The 7,167-nt window shown below is 53.8% G+C and overlaps 1 long non-coding RNA gene across 1 annotated transcript; it reads right to left on the bottom strand.

Moving 5' to 3' along the window:
* Positions 1–479: 479 nt before the first annotated feature.
* LOC306665924 lies at positions 480–4,645 on the bottom strand. Its single transcript, XR_013765143.1, has 3 exons — positions 4,293–4,645; positions 1,177–1,370; positions 480–612 (listed from the first exon to the last, which is right to left on the bottom strand). It is a non-coding gene; the product is annotated as an uncharacterized lncRNA (long non-coding RNA).
* Between the last annotated feature and the right edge of the window lie 2,522 nt (positions 4,646–7,167).

Here is a 7,167-nt window from a genome sequence, read left to right as displayed (position 1 = left end):
GGTCCAGCGCTGACCTACGCCCAGCCTGAGGAATGGATTCTTTGAAGAGCTTCAAGCATTTAGGTTTTTAAGAGAGCCCATGGAGATGCCCGCACCCCTGAGAACAGCAGTAGCATGAGCCATTACAGACCCAACCCCCCTCCCATGACACGTTTTGTGATGTTCCTTCTCTACTTTCAAACAGACTCATAGATACAAAAAAGCAATATAATGCCTTCATTTTGTATGCTGGAGAAATAAAGGAGAAGTAAATGAAGCAATATGTCTTTTGACGTAGGCGTGCCTGGGCATAGCGACCCACAAGATTTAACAGTGCAGCCTGAGGCCGCAGGGTCACCACTGCAACAGTCAAAGAGGCCAAGAGGTGGACTGACCCCAGATACCGTGCAAATGAAATACTGCAAGTTAGGGAAGACGTCAAGCAAAGCCAGTGCAATCGCCTCCTCTCGCAGGGCTGTGTGTTCCATGTACATGCAGCGCACGGGAAGGCGGCAGGAAGTCGGGCAGAGGCAGCTACAGGAGACAACCCTGACCACAGGGAGCAGAGGGCGTGCTGGAAGTGTCCTCTAGGGGGCGACGTCTCACTGCGGAGGAGCCCAGGGCGCACACATCCTTGGGAGAGAAAATGACAAAAAGGAAAAGTCAGCCCCCAGGTGCTGGAGAGGGGAAACAGACTTCTTGTTCAGGTGGGAGAAAAGTGGGGGAGCCTGCCCGCTCCCTGGGGGCAGCAGCCCTGGGGATCTGGAAGAATGGCCCAGCTTCTGGGTCCTGGGGAAGCCCCACCAGCCTCCACTGTACGGACTCAGAATGAGGTTTTCCCAGAACATCTCCAGGGGCCCAAACCGTGCATTCACCTCCTTCCTTCCTGAGAGCCAGGAAAGGACAGGAGGTGTGATCTTCTGAGTTCTTATTCAGAAAGAGGGGAGCCAGGAAGGCAGGGAACTAGATGTCTGAGTGGAATCAGGCATTTCCTCCCACTCACTCCCCTCACCTCCCTCAGCGGGGCGTTGGCCGGAGGTGAGGCACACAGTCAGGACCGCCTGCGCATCCAAGGCGGGTGACTGGGGGCCTGAGACTGGGCCGTCTCCCCAGAGGGTCTGAAGTTAACTCCCCTTCCCTGCACCTGAAAGAGAGAGGCAACAGAAGACAAGACTTCGTCTTGATGTGGAGACTCACCTACTTCAGCTACTGAGAATTTCAAGAAGGGCAGTGAAGTCTGTCGGCCACTGTTGACTTTCAAGCAAGTGCCAAGGTGGTCGCATGGAAGTGCAGCCAGTCCTCTTCCTGCTGCTGTGCCACAGCCCCCCTGCTGAGCTGGTCTAGGTGACAAACAGCCCCTCCAGGCACAAACTGATGGCTTTTTTGCTATACTGGCGAAAAAAATGTCTACTGTGGTCTAAATGTTTGTGTGTCCCCCAGATTCATGTGTGGAAACCTAATCCTCAGTGTGATGGTGTCAAAAGGTGGGGCCTTCATAAGGGGTCAGGTCCCAGGGCAGAGACTGGATGAACGGCATTGGTGCTCCGGAAGAGGCTGGGGGGGCCTGCTTGCCCTTTCGCCACGTGAGCACAGGCTGAGAAAGCCGTGAACCAGGAAGGAGGCCCTCACCCGACACCACCTCTGCCTTGGTCTTGGGCTTCCCAGTTTCCAGAGCTGTACAAACAAATCTCTGTCCTCTACAAGTCGCCCTGCTTGTGGTGTTGTGACAGGCTAAGATAAGCAGCTGGTCTCGGAAAGTGTGGGTGCTGCCATAACAAGTACCCACAAATATGGCAGTGACCTTGCAGCTGGGCAACAGGTAGAAGCTGGGAGAATCTCGAAGTGCCTGCTGGGCAAGCCGACATTGCCTGGATCGGAGAGTTAGGTCGATCCTGGTCAGGCTCCGAAGGAGGAGAGAAGCACTGCAGAGAGAACCTCCGGTCCTGGAGAGCTCTGAAGTGATCCTGAGCAGAACGCTGGATAGAGGTGTGGACAGTGAAGGCCATTCTGATGCGGTCTCGGATGGAAACGAGGAACATGCAATTGGAGACTGGAAAAAGACCAGCCTTGCTATCAAGTGGCCATGAGCTTGGCTAACTCAGGCTGTTACCCGAGAGTTTTGTGGAAGGTAGAAATTGTGGACTGTGAAACAGGATATTTGGCTGAAGACATTTCTAAGCAAAGTTCTGGAAGTGTGGCAAGCTTCTCCTGAGTTCTTACAGTAAAGTTCACAGAGACAAGCTTTGAGGGTGGAATTTTTAATAAAAATGGAAACAGATCTAGATTTGCAATATTAGCAGCCTGGTCATACTATAAAAAATGAGGAAGCATGTTCAGTAGAGAGTGCCAAGGGGGAGACCAAGTGGCCATTTTATGAGTGTGGGTCAGCAGTCAATATTCATCAAGGCGATGGAAGGTCAACCCTAAAGTCATTTCAGAGGCTACCAGAGTTGCCCCTCCCTGTGCATGGGGCAGCAGTTCCGGATCTGTTCCCATATTCCAGCAGAGCTCTCAGAGCTGCTCGGGGTGGCTCAGTGGAACCAGGTGTGTTATAGGACAGGGGCACCTCTGGAAGGCCCAGGAGGTGAACCTCTGCAGTGCCCATGAGGTGCCATCTCTTCTGGAGCAGAGCGCATGCTCTGTAGGGGCCTGGCTACCTCCCCTGATGTTGAGGGAAGAGCTGCCCCAGCCTCAGGCACACACCCAGGCCGGGGGCATGGTGACAGGGCAGTGTGGAGGGAGCCATAGAAGGCTGTCCACATTACCCCAGCATGAGGCCCCAGCCTGGGAGAGCCTCAGGCCTGCCCCTCTGGCAGGTCAGCAAAGCCTCATTGAAATAATATTAGCACACAAAAAGCACTATGGCAATAACCAACGAATGTTAAAATAAAGAAGATTCAATTATTTTTAAAATTAAGATGACAATATTTAGTTTGTGTAATAAAAGTGACCAGTGGTGCCATTATTGCGAGGGTAGCATTGTGGGGGGCGTGAGCGTGGGCAGGTACAGGAATGCAAACGTGTGCAGGGGAGGGTGTGCATGGTGTGCACAGGAATGCAAACGTGTGTGTGCTCAGAAAGGCACACTTGTCCAGGACAACCCTGCAGTCCTGAACACTGCACAGGGTTTTATCTTGGCATAAAACTGAATAGTTAAAACAATGGTCTTGATTTTAAGTTATAAGTAATTCAGATTTTTTTGAATAGCAGCATAACTGTAGCAAAGAGACAAAGATACCAGTATTTCATACTTGAAACAGCACTGTATATCAGAATGTGAAATGGGCATTGCCATTGTTATAACTGTAGAGATTTTTAGGATGAATGTATGTACTCAATAGTTCTTTGAAACTGCTGAGTCTTTGTATCCTCCTTGGGAGACTTCTTGAGTGGATTATATCCTTAAGCTTGAGAACTACTGAGGAAATCGTATCAGAAACTCATGACCCAGTGGGTTCTGCCACCCACAGTTAGGGTCTCTGGAAACCCTGCGCTGGGTTTGAGGGAAGCGGGCATGAGGAGTGAAGGGCAGGACTGGGTGCTGGCCACTTCCGTACGCTCTCCTGGGTGTTCTGTTTCTGGTCCTCTCTGTCAAACCCTGGGGTTTCTAAAATGATACAAAATCAAGCAGATGGGTGGATGCAGGAGTGATACGTGCATATCTAGGCTCCAGGGGAAAGGTTTCTTCTAGAATATTTTAAAGCAACTGAAGTATCAAAAACCTAGATATCAAAACCTGCTGCCCAAGAGCACCCGACTGGCCCCTACCCGGGCATTTCTGTGCCGTCACAGACAACAGGCCAAGAGCACATCTCTCCCTTACCCATGGCTCGTCGGACGACGTGTAAGAGCTCAACCCAAAGTTTGCAGCTTCAAGCAATAAACACCTGCTACCTCAAAGTCTCAGTGGCCTGTGGGGTCCTGGTTTAGGTCCCTCAAGGTGGCAGTCCAGCATGACTGAGCGGCATCACCCGAAGGCCTTGACGGGCCGAGGATCCACTTCCAAGAGGCCCACGCCCAGGCGGGTGTCAGGACACCGCGGCCTTCACCGGCCCTTGGCCACCATTCCTCCTCCGGGGCCCTCCACGGGGCTGCTCCGGTGTTCTCTCCACTGGGAGCTGCTTGGCACCGGAGTCAGGGCCCCCAGAACACAAATGACAGGAAGCCCGAACGCCTTTGGGTTGTGCCACGTCAGGTCACCGGGCCCAGCCCAGGCCGAGGAAAACCACTCTGCCTTCCCTGAGACTGCCTGGCATTTCTGGTTTGGTTGGTTCTTAGCGTCATGTCCCCCCACGATGACGAGCCTGGCGTACCTCATTAATCAAGCAGCGGGCGGCCCTGCTCTGCGGATAGACCGGGCCAAGAGGCCAGAAACTAGAGCTGAGAGCTCTCCTCCAGCGCCTCACCTCTGACCCGCAGGTCCTGTGTTCAGGAACCGGGCCTCCTGTTGTCCCCACTGGTTCATTTCGGATGTTTGCATCTTCGTTTCTTCGGCCTTCCCAGGTCTTAGGGACTCATCTGGTCACCTGGAATGAAGGCTGGCTCGTTTTCTACATGTCTGCACTTCCTGGTTGTGTCAGAATAGCAAAGCCTTCTTGGCCCACATCTGTAGTTGTGGTTTGCTGGTTTACTTTAGAAAATGGATCCAAGTAATGACAGCCCAGAGTCTAACTCCCACTCTAAAACCGCTCCCTCAGCCACCCAGGGACACGGCGACTGTGGAAACAGAAACAGCCCAGTCTGAGGGCTCTGCTGGGGCCTTTGCCATTTCAGGGGGGCCATCCTCAAAGTCAGATCCACGGAGCTGACAACCATGCCCTCCAAGTTAATGAGCGTCGGTAAGTGTGTGATGGTGTGATCCCAAGTGCTTCAGCGAGGCCACACTCACGGCCCCCACTCCGCCCACCTGGCCATAGTCCTGGTCTTGTGGATAACTGTCTTCCAGCCCTAAAGCAAAAGCAGCTCAGTGCATCTGCTGACCCTGGGAACTGCATGGGGCCTGGAATGTGTGTCTCCGTAACTGGACCAGGAAACAGTCATGGCCAAAGGTCACTGTGTGCATCTACTGAGACAAAATTTGATTAATTAACATTTTCTATATTCTTAATTTAAAAACCTAAAATATGGGCTAGTTATTTCAAGTACTTAATAGGTCTTCTGAAATCAAGTCCCAGGGCAGTTTGTGTAGAGACCAGAAGAAACTACACCTACAGATGTGGAGAAAATGCCATCCTGCTCTGACGGGGCTACCGCCCTGCAGAAGGGACACTGCCGTGCCTCTCTGCAGGCTGAGCCCGTCACCCATCCACTCTCCCCACCTGCCATCCAGGCTGACCTGGGCCCCAGGGCCTTCTGCATCCTGCTTTGGTTTCTAAGGTGGTCACCTTGCCTCCGTTCTGTGGCTGGAAACCTGGCCAGAGCACAGATGGTCAGGTCTTGCTCATTAGCCAGGGCAGTGTCCGTTACAGGCGTTTTTAAGGTCTCTCGTCATTCACAGTGCAAAAGAAAGGATCCTTGACAAGGACGGATTCAGCCCGGGAGGCATGTTGGAAAGCAGAACCGGGATGGGTGGTGGAGATCTGAGCTGCACTAACTGCAATCACCGCAAGGCTTTGCAGCACCCTCGGATGACCGCCCTCAGCCAGTCAGACGCCCACCCCACTGTGGCTCTCAGTTGAGAACTCGCAGAGGCAGAGGGCAGCATTTCAGACCAGCAAACACCTTCCCCTGCACCTGAATATCCAAGTTCTCAATGTGGCCACTGGAGATGAGCACTTTAATGAAAATAACATGGCAGCCATAACTTCCCAAGATGTGTTTAATGACGTTTCTGTCTCTCAACAGATGCCTGCATCCTTGCTAAAGAGTAAGCAGGAGAAGTAGTTTAGCTAGCCAGGCTCCTGTATCTGCCAGCTTTCATGACCACAACGCAACACCTGAGGCAAGGGGGGCTGCTTATGAAGAAAGAGGGTTATTTAATTTTGGAGGTTGAAAGTCTAAACAGCTTGTTGCCTGCCTGAACTTGGCCCCTGGCAAGATGGCAGGGACACAAGAGAAGAAGTGATCACATGATGAGGCAGAAGCAGAGGGACTGGTGGAGTCAGGCTCTGGCTTTTTAAACTCTCTGAAGAATTAACCAGGGTCACTTGAACAGTACCCAAAGCCCTTCAGGACAGGGTCCCCAGTGACACCCCACCAGGCCCCACCTCTTAAAGGTCCTATTCCCTCCCAACACCTCCAACCTGGGGCACAAGCCCCACCAGGGGCCTCTGGGGGACACAGACTCCAGCAATCATCTTCACAATGCAAGCACCTCTCTTTGGCTCCCAGCTCGCTGCTTTAAATGAGGGAGTCTGCCAACCTGCTCTGCTCAGTGCTCCAGTCCGCTCCGGGATTGGAGGGCCGCCTGCTGGGGAAGCAGCTCCACTCAGGGCTGCAGCTCTCTGATGTCCAGGAGTGATATGCACTCAGCAGGGGTCATGCCTGGGATTATGGGTTCCAGCTGTGCTGGGCTCCCTGCTGATGGCAGTTGCCCTGGGGCTCCACCAGGACGCCACCACCCAGGCACGTCCCTGGGTGTTCCTTCTCACCTGCAGCATGAGGCCGGTTCTGAGTGCTGCCCTTACAGCTCTGCCTCTGGGGGAAGTCGCGGGCACCCCAGTGACCATGTGAGCACTGCTGCAGCCTCACCCTCCACCCTGTGACTCTCAGCCACAGCTGCCGGGATGCAGAGTCGACAGACAGCTGCGGTAGGCCATGTGGAGAGGGCAGGAGCAGAGTCCACTCCAGAGGGACACAGCACCTTTCTCCTGCCCCAGGTGTGGCTCATGGCTTGTAGAGAAGAAGCCACATGTGAGCCCGTGCATTTTAACCTCTTGAGCTTTGCCTTTGAGTCCGAATTCTGCAGCTGGGCTGGGCCTGGCTTCCTCCAGCCTTCATTTAGTGGGGAACAGAGGGCCTGGAGCCAGGGTGGGGAGCTGGGAGGAGAGGACAGACTGCGGGGCTTTGAAGGAACGTGGTGTTCCAGGGAGGGCAGGGCGCGGTTCCCCCCGGGCGGGGTGGGCAGGGTGTTCTCACCTCCTCCTCCTCCTCCTCCTCTTTCCCTCCTCAGGGGTGCTCGGTGCTCGGTTCTGCCCGCTGCAGCTCTGGGGAGCTAACACCCGGGCTTCTGAGCTCTTTGCACCTTGC

The sequence above is a fragment of the Sciurus vulgaris genome (assembly GCF_902686455.1).
Source record: "Sciurus vulgaris genome assembly, chromosome: 7".
Classification (NCBI taxonomy): domain Eukaryota; kingdom Metazoa; phylum Chordata; class Mammalia; order Rodentia; family Sciuridae; genus Sciurus; species Sciurus vulgaris.
Note: the sequence above shows the minus strand (reverse complement) of the source record. Positions and strands in the feature narration are given on the sequence as shown.